Source organism: Castanea sativa, chromosome 9 (assembly GCF_040712315.1).
Source record: "Castanea sativa cultivar Marrone di Chiusa Pesio chromosome 9, ASM4071231v1".
Taxonomy (NCBI): Eukaryota; Viridiplantae; Streptophyta; class Magnoliopsida; order Fagales; family Fagaceae; genus Castanea; species Castanea sativa.
The window spans coordinates 15,883,934-15,898,747 of NC_134021.1; the positions used below are offsets into that span (position 1 = coordinate 15,883,934).

Here is a 14,814-nt window from a genome sequence, read left to right on the forward strand (position 1 = left end):
TCTTTGTTAGTTTCTTGAATGTATATAGTTTCTTATTTAGGATTACATTGTCTTCAATGTGTTTGTTTCTTCGGAAATTGGAAAACTCTGTTTTGTACTTTTTGTTCTACACATTACATTTTATTTAGGTAATCGATAGAACAAATCCTTTGTATGCACTGTACTGCTATTGACTCTGTTATCTACACTAACAATAACCAAGCCTTAGACCCAAAGATTTCCGGCCAGTTATGGATTCTCGAGTGTATTCTCTTTTGTCACTCCACTCTATCATATCCAAAGGCATTTCTATGTCACCTTCTTAATTGACATACTTTTTTACTGGCTCCACTAATGTCATTAAACGTCTTCGTCTAATTTTTTTTCCTTGTTGATTTGAATTCACGCACTCTTCCCATTGTTTCATTAATTGTTAACCTTAGCACATCACCAAACCATTTGAAATTTTTTAATCATCTTTTCATCAGTAGAGCCCACCCCTAATTTAAAAAAAAAAAAAAATTTTGAATCCAATTTTCCTTATGCTCACTTTTTTTTTTTGTTTTTTAAATTTTTTATTTTATGAATCCATGTATCTTCACTTATGTTATTTGTCTCATTTTCAGCTACCCTCATTACCCAATTTTTTAAAAATATTGCTTTTTAACAGCCTGACATTCTTAGCCATGGAGCATAATTGGTAATAGTCATTTTAACTTAAGAAGTATTCTCTTGATTTGAGTTTTCACTTTACATAGTACATGCCCTACATCCTCTTCCTCTTCAATCTGTGCTATGGCCTTAGCGATTAAGTTTTACAATTTTTCATTAATACTTAGTATATGAGGAATCTCCTAACCAGCATTTTGATTCTTGAGTTTTACAATTTTTCATTAATACTTAGTATATGAGGAATCTCCTAACCAACATTTTGATTCTTGAGGCCATCCGCAAAGGATTCCTCTTGATTAAGTGGAGTGTACATTAGGGTAAAAAGGGTAATAATGTAGCAAGAAATTTTCACTTAGACTGTTCAAGTAAACGCATTAATGTATTATGCATGTATGTAATATGTGTATGAATAATTATTGAGTTGTAGCTAAAATGGCACATTCTCCCCTTGTACGTTTCAAGGTGGGGGGGACGAGGATGTGAATTCAAGACTTACTGATGTGTATCCTAGGAAGAAAAATGTGTGTATATAATATTTATAGTTTAATTATGTTTCAATTATATAGAATAGATTGGTCCTCTTTAGGAAAAAATATTGGTTTGGTCCTTGTTTGTTCAAAACCATGTTTGTTTCAATTTTAATATTCTAGAATTGTTTTGTTGGTTCAACAATGAATGTAAATGACTCGTGCATGAACATCTTGTAATCAATGTAACCATTTAATTTACTTGAAAAAATTACGATAGTTTTCCCAAGGAAATGATGCCTAATGAAGTTCCTAATTAGCTTTGGAGTGCCGAGGAATAATTTACTCCTTGTTTTGGCATAATAATTTACTCCTTGTTTAGGCATAATATAAATGGTCTGTTTTGTATAATGCTTATTTTGCTATGCTAAAATTGAAAGTTTATTGCTGAAAGTACGGTAGATAAAGATAAAAGTTAGTTGAAATAGTACAACAAAAATAAGCTGAATAGTAAAATAATTTTAATTTTTCATTGGTATCCAAACACACTAAAAGTTTGTTTGGATACCATTTATTGTTGAAAACTGAACACATTGTAGTAAAATAATTTTTAAATGTGTGAATAATGCATAGAACTTACAGAAAAAAATACATTTTCATTGGGAAACAAGCAAAACCCGCTTCTTAAGCGGAGGCTAAGACTAGGTTGATATAAGATCTAAAGCAGACAATGTTTGTAGCTTTGTTGTGGACTCGTTATTTGGACATGTCATTCAATCAACTCATCTGGCAGATTCTATCATTCAGCATGGCCAAGAATTTGACCAAGATAAACCTTTCTTATGATGATCAAACAGGTGGGATTGGTTCCAGTAACTGGATAGATCTTCGAATCTTTTTAACCTTGACTTGCGTTCCAATTCGCCTAATGGGAGTATTCCAGTCTCTTTGTTTTCCCTTGCGTCATTGCAGAAATTACAACTTTCCAACAATCGATTTTCTGGTCTAGTCGATGCATTTTCGAAAAGTTATTTTAATATAATGGATACCCTTTATTTGAGTTCCAACAAATTGGAAGGGCCTTATACCCATGACTGTCTTTGAACTTCAAGGCCTAAAGTTTCTGTCACTTTCTTCAAACAACTTTAATGGCTCCTTTCAGCTTAATAAGATTCAGCAATTGAGAAACCTCGTCCATCTTGATCTTTCGTACATTAGCTTGTTGATTGAATATAATGGAAATAATTCTTCTTTGTTGCCATTCTTTCCCCAAATTACAACATTAAAGTCATCTTCTTGCAAGTTGAAAGTATTTCCTGATTTCTTGAGAAACCAATCCAAATTAACCATTCTAGACCTTTCAAATAAACAGATTCAGCAAGGGAGTCCTAAATGGATTTGAAACTTAGTAATCTTCTTTTCTTAAATCTCTCTTAAAACCATTTGCAGACGACCCTTAAAGGACCTTTACTCAATCTTTCTAGTTTGAGTGTCCTAGACTTCGTTCCAACTAGCTTGAGGGGGAACTCGTGGTTCCCCCACAGTTTGCCACATACTTGGATTTCTTGAGGAATAAATTCAACTCTGTCATACCAGCTAGCATTGGTCACTCCCTTCCTCTTGCTTATTTCTTCTCTCTCTCAAACAATAAATTCCGTGGGGTAACCCTCTTTCATTATGCGGCACTACATATCTTCAAATTCTTGATCTGTCATATAATGCTTTGAATGGCACAATTCCCCAACGCTCGATTGAGATGAGCAATAGTCCAAGGGTGTTGGATTTGAAGAGAAACAAACTAAAGAGCGTTAGTATCAGTAGTGCAAAAGTTTCCTTCTTTTTTTACAATAAAAACTTACTTTTTTTATTTTATACAATCAATTTGCAAAAACATCTACATCAGATTATTTATAATACACTCTCTTTTATTAAAATAATACTTTTTCATTTTTTTTATTATTATTTCCCTTACTCATACATGGCCGCACCACCTTACCTCACTTCTCTGAAACTCTCTCTCTTTCATTTTCTTCTTCTTCTTTCTACTTGCTTCTTTCTTCTTCTCCTTCTTTCTTCTTCTACGTTTTTCTTCTTCAGCATCTTCTTTCTTTCTTCTTCTTCTTTTTCATTTTTTTTTTAAAATTCTTTCTCTTTCTCCCCCTCTCTTTCTCTATCAAATCAATGCTCCCTTCAAATCTGAAAAAAAATCTCTCTACCAAGCTTCTATGGCTCAATACACTCACACACTCTCTCTCATGGCGGTGGCAAGCTTGGGTTTTGGGTTGGTTTCTATTTTGCCAAATGAGTTTTCTATTGTGTTTTATTTTGAGTTGATTTTAAGTTGGGTTTGTAATGATTTTTGGGTTGATTGTGTTTGGATTAAATTGATGTTGTAATGGGTTGGTTGTGGTGGTGGTGGTTAGTTGTGATGGTCGGCTTCTTCTTCTTCTTCTTCTTGGCATTGAAGAGTGGGTGAGAGAGAGTTTGACAAGGCAAGGGAGAGGAGAGAGAAAAAAAAAACATAAAATGATAGATTGAAGAGCTATAGTAACCGTGCATATATGCACGGTTACTGTAGCAATTGTGTATAATGCACAATTTTACATCCACTGATGTAGGTGTTTTTTTGCTCAAAATGTGTAAAATGATCAACTTTTTCTATTTTGCAAAACTTTACGCATACTGATGCTAATGCTCATAGTGGCACAATGTCTGATACATTTCTACATATTTGTGGTTTGAAACTCTAAATCTTAATGGAAACCTACTTGAAGGAAATGTACCTAGGTCTTTGACATACACATGTTGCGCGTCCTTGTCTTGTGATCTAATAAATTTCACGGGCTGATTGTTTATGGAGGGTCAAATTGCATCTTGCTGATTCTTCAAATTCTAGACCTCAGTTCAAACAACTTTACTGGTCAGCTTCCAAGAAAATCCTTTTCTACCTGGAAGGCAATGCTGGAAGGAGAGGAGAATCTCCCTTCAGCACTCTATCACCTTTACCTCAAATTCGATTTCCTTGATTTAATCCATTTTATTATCAAGATGTGATAATAATAACTAGTAAGGATTTAGACATCTAGCTAGTGCAGATTTTAATTATACTCACCTTGATTGACGTTTCCAACAATAATCTTGATGGGCCAATACGAAAAGAATTAGGAGAAATCAAATCACTATATTTTCTCAACTTGTTGCATAATCCTTTTACAAGCCAAATCCCACCATCTCTTGGAGACTTAACTCAACCGGAATCATTAGACTTGTCAAGCAACAATCTTACTGGGGAGATCCCTATGCAACTTGCAGATCTTACTTTCCTGGCAGTCCTAAACTTTTCGTTTAATCAATTGGTGGGGCAGATTCCACAAGGCAAGCAATTTGCTACATTTTCAGAAGATTCCTATGAGTGGAACAAGGGATTATGTGGGTACCCTTTGGAGATAGAATGCACATCTACAGAGCCTAGATCACTACATCTAACATTTGAAGAAACTCATTCGAATTCTAGAATTGTGATTGACTGAATTTCTTAAGTGCAGAACTGGGATTTGTTGTTGGCCTTGGGCTTGTCATTGGACCCCTTATGTTTTGGAAGAGGTGGAGGATATGGTATTACAAGAACGTTGATGACATTCTTTTCAGCATCTTTCCTCACTTGTATCCTGGAAAAGAATATGGTCGAAGACGAGCACAGACGAATAAGGAGCGGAGGCACTATTGATAGTTAGGAGGAGCAATGCAACAGTGTGATCATGATTACATCTAGCAAAATATCCTTGCAATTGGATGTAAAAGCATTGTCTTAAGGTATGATGTTTGTAACTAGTAAGCTGTATCTCTGAAATACTATTCTAATATATGAGACGCACATGTAATGTGGAAGCGAAACTTGCCCCTGCTATCACTTGTTTGTCTAACCCGTTAAAAAAGCGTTAAGACTTTTTTGAGCAATTCTTCCTATACTAAAGCACAAGCTTTCGAAGGCTCAGATTTTCCATCAACACGCTAATTCTGAGAGATGTAAATAGATTGCAAGTAATATTGATCTAAAGCAATTAATAATAAACAATTTTTTATTACAATTTTAACTTAATAGGTTTGGTCTTCTATAAACTTTTTAGTATCCCCAATCCTTTATTTTAGTTTAAGGGTAGATGCCATAGAAATGATCAATGCGTAGTTCCACAATGAGGCAGTCCCGTGAAGTTTTCAACTAGGCAGTATTGAAAAAGAACAAAAGACTCGTGCTTATGTAGCTTTCCATGAAGAAAGTGGTGGAGTTTCAGAATCCCTCCAGGTTACAAAGTCATGCATATATCTGTCACCCTTAACTAAATCCTCTGAAACAAATGATTCAAGTTCAACCATTTCTTTTGATGTCAGTTTCATAGACAAAGCTCCAATGTTCTGGTTGAAGTTTACAATCTTGGTAGTTCCAGGTGTTGGACACGTCTTCCCTCGGTTATGAACGCAGGCCAGTGATAGTTGCGATGGGGTGCATCCCTTCTTTGCTGCCATATATTATTAACATGCTCAAATCCGCTTTAGTTTTTGTTATTCTCTAGATTTTCAGGTTGAAACATAGGTAGAAGCTGATCGAAAGCAGAGAAAGACATGTATCATCGTGACTACATGTTATGATTTCTACTTCCACAGAAATTTCCAATGCCTTATTAAAGTCATAGGACAGGACAGGACATGACACGTTTTAACAGAATTGAAAATCAGGTCGTTGTTAAAAACTTAAAATGGCCATTTCTTATGCGCCAAAATGTTTTACAAATTTTCACTTCAATTTTTTTTTTTGAAACTTGATTTGGCACTGATGGTTCCATTTATGCACTCAATATATCATTCTAATAGTTAGGGATTATGATTTTGTTTGAAATTAAACTTTTGTAAATCTAACGGTCAAAATGATGTTTTTATCCTTAAATTATAAAATTATCATTTTACCTTTAAATTTTAAAGTTAGGTTAAACAATGGTTGAAAAATAAAATAAAGTAGTACATATATACAGAAATTTATACAATTTTTAAAATTTGGTACTTATAAAAGCTTAGGTCATAAATTAGTTAGTTCCCCTAAAAGTTTAAACAGTTAAGAAATGATTTAGTTATTTACCATAATTTTAATAATAATTTAATGGATATCATTTCTCATTGAAAATGTCAATGATAATACACATTAAGACTGATTCTACTACAAATAATTTCGAGTTTTGGTAATTATTGTAAATTAAGGTAGGAAGTAATGAATTCAAAATGACAATGCTTGAAAATTTATCATCATATAAACAAAAGCCGACACAAACAAAGGCGTTTTACAAGACACCACCAAACGTTACACAAAAACAAAAATACGCGGTTTACTTTGACGATGACTCTTCTCTGCTAACAAAACAATCAATCCCATTCTCTCTCTCTCTCTCTCTTTCAATCGCTCTCTTTCTTATCCTGTCTTTTGGCTTTTGCTTCTTTATCCTAACCCCAATTCTACAGAGACTTTCAGTAACAGTCCCATGGGCCTTTTCCCTCCTCAACCCACCATTAATTTCATTATCTCTTCAATTCTATACTGTATGAGTCTTTCTGTTACAGCCCCAATGAGAATTCCACTCTTTTCATGGCTTTTCTTCATACCCATTTGCTCCATTTTTCTGACCTTCAGTATCCATGAGGTGTCTGGCCATTGTCTTGACGATCAGAAATCCTTGTTGCTCCAATTCAAGAACAGTCTCAAATTCAATACTACTTTGTCCACAAAACTGGTGCACTGGAATGTAGCTCGTGATTGCTGTTCTTGGGAAGGTGTAACCTGCAGCAATGAAAGCTTCAGCAAGGGACACGTTATTGGTCTCAATCTGAACAACGAATCAATCTTTGTTGGACTTGACTATTCAAGTAGCCTTTTCAGTCTTCAGCATCTCCAGGACCTGAGTTTGGCTTATAACAACTTCAACAATTCTCAGATTCCACCAGGGTTTGGCGATCTGATGAATTTGAGTTATTTAAACCTATCAAATGCTGGCTTTGCGGGGCTGATTCCCATTGAGATTTCGAACTTGAAAAGGTTGGTTACCCTCGATTTGTCTACCTCTCCTTTCTTGAGTGTTTCTATGCTGAAAATTGAGAACCCAGATTTAGCTATGCTAGTTCGGAATTTTTCGGAGCTAAAGGAACTTTAGCTTGATGGTGTAAATATATCAGCTTCAGGGAATGAGTGGTGTCAGGCCTTATCATCTTCACTACCAAATTTAAGTGTGTTGAGCATGTCGGATTGTTATCTTTCAGGCCCTCTTGATTCCTCCTTGTTGAAGCTTCAGTCCCTCTCAATTATTCGTCTCAATAATAATCCCCTTAATGCTCCAATTTCAGAATTTTTTGCAGATTTCACAAATTTGACTTCCTTGGGTCTCCGTTATTGTGGATTGAATGGAACATTTCCGGAGAAGATCTTTCTGGTTCCAACACTGCAGACGCTTGACTTGTCGTATAATGACCTACTTCAAAGTTCTTTGCCAGAATTTCTTCCAAATGGTTCTCTTTGGTCATTGCTGCTTAGTGGTACAAATTTTTCAGGGGCACTGCCAGATTCTATCGGTAACCTTAAAAGGTTGTCCAAAATAGATCTTTCTACGTGCAATTTCAATGGATCAATCCCAAATTCTATGGCAAACCTTACTCAGTTAATTTATTTGGACATGTCATACAACAAATTCAACGGACAGATTCCATCATTCAGCATGGCCAAGAATCTGACTGAGATAAACCTTTCCTTTAATGATCTGGGAGGTGGTATTAATTCAACTCAGTGGAAAGAACTTATAAATCTGGTGAATCTTGACTTGGGTTACAATTCAATTGAAGGGAGTATTCCAATGTCGCTGTTTTCCCATCCATCAATTAGGAAGCTACAACTTTCGAACAACAAATTTTCTGGTGGACTCCAGGAATTTAACGTTTCTTCTTACCCATTGGATCACCTTGATTTGAGTAGCAACAACTTGGAAGGGCCCTTACCTGCGTCTGTCTTCAAGTTCCAAGGTCTTAACTTCCTCTCATTTTCTTTCAACAATTTTAGTGGCTCCTTCCAGCTTGATGGGATCCAGAAATTAAGGAATCCATCAGAACTTGATCTTTCTTACAACAAGTTGTCAATCCAAATTAAGCACTCTAGACCTTTCACACAACCAGATTCATGGAGAGATACCCAATTGGATTTGGGAACTTAATAGTCTTATGTATCTAAATCTATCGCATAACCACCTTGTGACTCTACAGGGGCCTTTACTGAATCTTCCTTCTCTATTAAATGTCCTAGACCTTCACTCCAACAAACTCCAGGGGCAACTCCCACATCTCCCCCCACTTGTTACATATCTGGACTTCTCAAAGAATAATTTCAGCTCTGTAATACCAACTAGCATTGGTATCTCCCTTAATTCCACAATTTTCTTGCCTCTTTCAAGCAATAAATTCCATGGGGATATACCTCATTCATTATGCAATGGTGCATATCTTCGAGTTCTTGATCTATCTAATAATTCCTTGAGTGGCACCATTCCCCAATGCTTCTACGCAATGAGTGAGTCCCTAGGGGTTCTGAATCTAAGGAGAAACAACCTCTCTGGCCCAATATCTGACAAATTTCCAGGAAATTGTGGTTTACAAACTCTAAGTCTCAACGGCAACCTACTAGATGGAATGTTACCCAAGTCTCTGGCCAGTTGCACAAATTTGGAGGTCTTGGACATAGGGAACAACCATATTGAGGATGTTTTCATATGTTACTTAAGAAAAATATCCAGGTTACGTGTCCTTGTTCTGCGATCGAATAATTTTCATGGGTCCATTGGTTGTGATGGGCCAAATTTCACCTGGCCTATGCTTCAGATTGTAGACTTAGCTTTAAACAGTTTTACTGGTCAATTTCCAAAAAAATCCTCTCCTAACTGGAAGGCAATGATGGCCAATGAAGGTGAGGTCATGTCAAAGCTCAATCACCTCCAATTTAGATTCCTACATTTTGGTCAGTTTTATTATCAAGACATGATAACAGTTACCACTAAAGGCCTAGAGTTGGAGCTGGTGAGTATTCTGTCTATCTTTACCTCAATTGATGTTTCCCGCAACAAACTTGACGGGCCAATACCAGAAGAAGTAGCAGCATTAAAATCACTATATTCTCTGAACTTATCACATAATGCTCTTTCCGGAAAAATCCCACCATCTCTGGGAAACTTGACTCAGTTGGAATCGTTAGACTTGTCAAGCAACAATCTCACTGGGGAGATCCCTATGCAACTTGCAGATCTTACTTTCTTGGCAGTCCTAAACCTTTCGTTCAATAAATTGGTGGGGCGGATTCCCCAAGGCAAGCAATTTGCTACTTTTTCTGAAAATTCCTTTGAAGGGAACAGAGGATTATGCGGAGACTCTTTGAATAAAAAATGGGCTGCTGCTACGGGGCCAAGATCGCCACTTCCAAAATTTGAAGAAACTCATTTGAATCCTGGGATTGTGATCGACTGGATTGTCGTAAGTGCAGAACTAGGATTTGTTTTTGGCTTAGGAATTGTCATTGGACCTCTTATGTTTTGGAAGAGGTGGAGGATATGGTATTACAAGCACGTTGATGACATTCTTTACAGCATCTTCCCTCAGCTGTATCTTGGAAAAGAATATCATCAAAGACGAGCATACTAAGGACCGAAGGCACTATTGATAGGTAGGAGTATATGTGTGTATGGAAAAATAAAATATTACTATAGATTCCATGATGAAGTAAATTATTATTTTTTCATGTCAAATTTATTTTTGGTAGTCTAAGTAAGGGAAAAAAGAAAAGAAAGTATCAATGGATGTAGAAATATGTTCTTTCATAAGATGAAATATTTTCATATGTGAAAATTTTCATGGACTTTTTTGGTAGTCCAAGTTATTTATTTAACATTCTCAAAAAAAAAAAAAAAGTTATTTATTTAAAATACTCAAAATCAGCATAAAAAATGTGGGTTCCAATTATGGTCTGATGATAGAGTTATATCAGAAGCGGGCTATAAGTTGAAACTCTCTCAAAATCACTAAATGAGAAAATGAGGATAGATAAAAACTAGTGCTGGGTCAACAACAAATAGAAGAAACCCTTTAAATAGTAGTATAGATAAAAACTAATGCTGGGTCAACAACTAGTAGTATATGGTATCCTATAAAAAAAAAAAAAGTAGTATATGGTAATTCTAGATTTAATTTAATATTTTTTGTTGTTGTAATGGTTAGAATTTTTTTCGATGAGTAATCACTAGAATTACAATAATACTTACTTATAGTGAAGCTTTCCTGTGTGTTACCCAGATTTACTTATTAAAGGATGATATTGATAATCATCATAAATTCATAATTATCAAATTTTATATTTAATAACAAATGAAAATTATGTTTTTTTTTTTTTGGTCATTGCAAGGTTAGTGACTAGTAACTATGAACAAAAAAAAAAAAAAAAAAATTGTAGGAAAAAAAAAATGCAAATGACGCCTTCAGTTAACGCCTTGTACTTACCTGACTCGAATTGGGCTCTAGTCCATTCTAGCGAAAATTATATGTTGTACCCGGCATATATGCCGGGTCTCTCACATAGAGGCGGGCCCCACAGTGTGTGGGACCCACTAATGTGTGAGTGACCCGGCATATATGCCGGGTACACCATATACCAGCTCCCGTTCTAGACTCTTCTATTTGTTGTGAGATGATGCTATAGTCCTCTGGGTGTACTAATTAATTTCCTGTGTTGAGAATTTAGATTTTCAAATTAAAATCAAACACATAAATTTTTTTTTTCAGCTTTGAGTAAAGTTAAACCACATATTTGAAGTATTATGATTATTTTTTAGAATGATTAAATTAAATATAATCATGTATCTGAATTTAATTAAAGAAATGTAAGGTAAAACACTTAAAAAGAATTATACCTAATTTTTGTTCTTTGTAAAATATAAAATATACCTCATCTCTAATGTTCTCTATTTTCTTCCTCCCGATATTACTGCCTCTTAGTAAAATATTTCAATTTTTTTTTTAATTTATTTATTTTAATTTCAATGGCAAAGCAAAGTACCAAACTTCCAAACCCATGTCTTCAATTTTTTATTTTTATGAAATTCATTCATAAACATACAAATGAAGTCCCATTGCACTTTTACTTAATAAAAATAAATATTACTGATTTGGCTCATCTCTATAGTTCTTTTCCATTGGATAATTTTAGGGGAAAAAAAAATCTTTCTGTAATAGAGGCTAACTATTTGTTGGGAATTAATGTACAATTTTATCACGAGCAATTTTATAATTAGGCTCACCTTGAGATGGGGAAATTGACTTTGTTGGGTTGGTTCTAATGGTGAATTATTGTTATTTGATGTATATGTTTGTCATTATATTTGATATCCTATTTTAATTACCAAATGTTGAACTAAGTATACGTTTGGATACACGTTGCGTTTACTGCGTCTGGCGTTTCCTGCGTTTCACTTTTTTTGTTTTTGCTGCAGCACGCGTTTCAGGGGGACAAACGGCAACTGTTCATGAACAGTAGCAGTATATTTCTGATTTTCAGCCACTTTTCTTCTGTAAACAGTACATTCGTGCACTGTTCACGGACCCACAAACTTCATTTTCGGCCACTTTTTTTTATTTATTAAAAATGGGTTCCACAATATTATTCACACATTTAAAATTTATTTTGCTACAGTGTTTTCAGTTTTTAGTTTTCAGCAATAAGTTCTATCCAAACGGATCCTAAATCTAAATTTTAATGTGGTTAATTGGGGCAGTATTATCTATCTTGCTTAATGATGGGCTAACATAGCTCTGTTGGTCTGTCTTGTCTTGTGCTGCCTTTAGCTAGAGTTGGTGTTAGCTGTTTTTTAATGGGTTTTCATGTGTCTTTGCAGACTTGAGTCTACTCTCTTTCTGCTCCATTGACAAGGTTCTCAACTTCTCGTGCTCTGGTTTGGCTGCACTGCAGATCCCATCTGCCTCCAACTTGATGACGTTGTATGCCACTCTCCCTCCTCTCTCTCTCTTTTTGAGTTTTTATTGTTCTAGAAATTTTGAAGCATGTGAACTCAATTTGTTTTTGTCTACACAGCTTTCTAAATCACCTCGTGAGGTGTCCAAATTTGCAAGTGTAGCACTTGTATATATTGATTTCGATGAAATTCAAGTTTATGTCAAGTATTTTGACATTACTTTCATACCTTCAACAGTTTTCTTCTTCAATGCTCATCACATGAAGATGGATTCTGGGTATGTATGAACACTGTTTTGTTGTTGTTTGTTTATCATGTTATTCTAGCAGTAGAGCTGTATGTCTCAAAAGCCCTTTCAATTATTTGCTAAGTTTGAACTATAATTGTGAGTTCTTGTATTTAATGTGTGTGATTCTTTAAAAAACAAATTAAGAGTGGTGCCTTTATCAAGTAACTTCCCTATACTGAACAAATTTAAATACACATAAATTGAAGTAAAATAAAAATAAAGGAAAAAAAATGCCTTTTCAGTTTTGTTTGTAGGCCTGCCTTTCTTTTGCTTAGACCTGTAAGTTCCTTGTTAAACATGATGATTGGACCTATGGAAGACAAATGGAACAATTAATTAGTTTTCTTGCACTTGAACCTTAAACAATGGCCTTTCACAGACTTATTACAATTATAGTCACATTGTATTTTATGTATGCAAGAGGTGAACTGTGTAGGTGGTATAATGCTTTGACTGTGATCATACATTGCAAACATTTTATCATGCCCTTGAAAGAATGAGAATCTGTTTCTAAGCAAAAAATTTTAGCTGAATCTCTTGTATTTTGAAAATGATGTCATGTGACTATGAATTTAGGGACTTAAAATTTCAGATTCTAGTATCATTTCTTAGTTTTTGGTTGGCAGGACTGCAGATCACACTAAATGGGTAGGTGCTTTTCACAAAAAGCAGGATTTCATTGATGTGGTAGAGGTAAGCAACTTGTAGCTCCTTTGAAACTGAATGGAGTTAAGGCTCAGTTATATTAATTGTTAGTCTTGCCATTGGAATTTAAATTCATTTTCGTTTATATACTTTTGTGAAACTAGTCTGCCTTGATACTCAAAAAATTATAAGCTGCTTCCAATCACCATTAGTACATGCATAAATGTAAATACATCATTGGCTTTGTTGTGATTTACTTACCTAGTGGTGACATTAATATCCAGAAGACTTTTATTTTCACCAGTCCGTTGTAGTGTTAATTGCAAGACTAAGTCCTCTAATATGAATCAAGATTTTGCAGCATAGTTTATTTTCAATAATTTCTTTTGAGCAGTAGAGGTGGAGTACTTGAAAATTTAAACTACAGCTATGATTTTGTCAATGTTATCTTGGGCCATGAATCAATGTAGGAAAAACTATCTTTTTTTTTTTCCTCTCCAAGGGAAAGACTCCCTTAAAAAGAAGAGGCAAGGTGGAAACTTTCTCTTCAGCAGTAGATATTGGATACTAAAAATTTTCAAATACCAAAATTGGAGCTGTTTTAGGTGCTAGATTAATATGGGAAAACTTCATTGAATTAATTGATGAGCAAGCATCAGCCTTAGCAGTTAATATTTGTTGTGGCATTGGCATGTGGCCTACATCATCACTCTCTCAATAGAAATAATGGGTAATGGGACTGGACATTGCTGTATGGTTCAGTGGAAAGTCTGCTATAATCTTTCAGCAACTTTGTAGATTTAGTGGTAGCATTTCTTTCTTCACATCTTTGTTTAAAACTTTGTCGCATAAGCTAAGGGTTCCTCAGTTGTATGCTGAATCATATATTTTAATAAACTACTTAGCAAAAAATATATGATGGATGTAAGGTAGGAATTGTGTCTATTGACTTTTACCTATCAAAAAAAAAAAAAAAAACAAAAGGAATTGCGTGTATTGACTTTTCAGAGTGGATAATGTTTTAGGACACACAAAATGACGGATGAACAAACTGTGTTGGAGGTAATAAGTAACTTTACTAGGACAACAAATGTTCTTCTGTTTAGTCAATGGAAAATCTGGGTCACCTTTAGGAAACATTGCGACTCTTGTTCTTTATAAATTTTATTTTTCTTAAACTATTTTCATATTTGCTTCTTCTGTAATACACTCCTTGCTTGTATAAAGGATAATATGTAAATATGTTAATAACATTTGTCTTGTGAACGACCAATGCTTCTAGATGTTTGTAAAGCATAAATAATGGTTTTTCCCCTTAACATTCTTCTAGGCAATATATAGAGGGGCCATGAAAGGCAAGCTGATAGTGAGTTGTCCGCTGCCACCAGAGTGAATACCAAAGTATCAATTGTTATACAAGGATATTTAAGCATTAAAAGGTGAACTAGCCACAAACCCGCATGTTGCACGTGATAATTATCATTATGGTAGCTTTATTTTATTTTTTTACAATTTAAACTAATTAAATAATGAGTAATGTATTTCGTAATCTATAGTTACAATCATAAATGTAATATAGGAACTATCATAAATCATAAATATAAATTTTGTCATATCAAAATGAAAATAATATAATTTTTCTCAGAAATTCAAAAGGCAAGTCAACGAAAATATTCATTTTTAATAAAAGTTATTTATAACATTTTGTTAATCATTAAAAAGAATA

General features: G+C 34.4%; 3 pseudogenes; all 3 read left to right on the forward strand.

Annotated features, from left to right (window-relative positions):
* The first annotated feature begins 1,848 nt into the window (after nucleotides 1-1,848).
* On the forward strand, nucleotides 1,849-4,845 carry LOC142608820 (receptor-like protein 33; annotated as a pseudogene).
* A 1,861-nt stretch (nucleotides 4,846-6,706) lies between these two features.
* On the forward strand, nucleotides 6,707-9,841 carry LOC142611266 (receptor-like protein 7; annotated as a pseudogene).
* Nucleotides 9,842-10,654: 813 nt separating this feature from the next.
* LOC142608821 (uncharacterized) lies at nucleotides 10,655-14,517 on the forward strand (annotated as a pseudogene).
* Nucleotides 14,518-14,814: the final 297 nt, after the last annotated feature.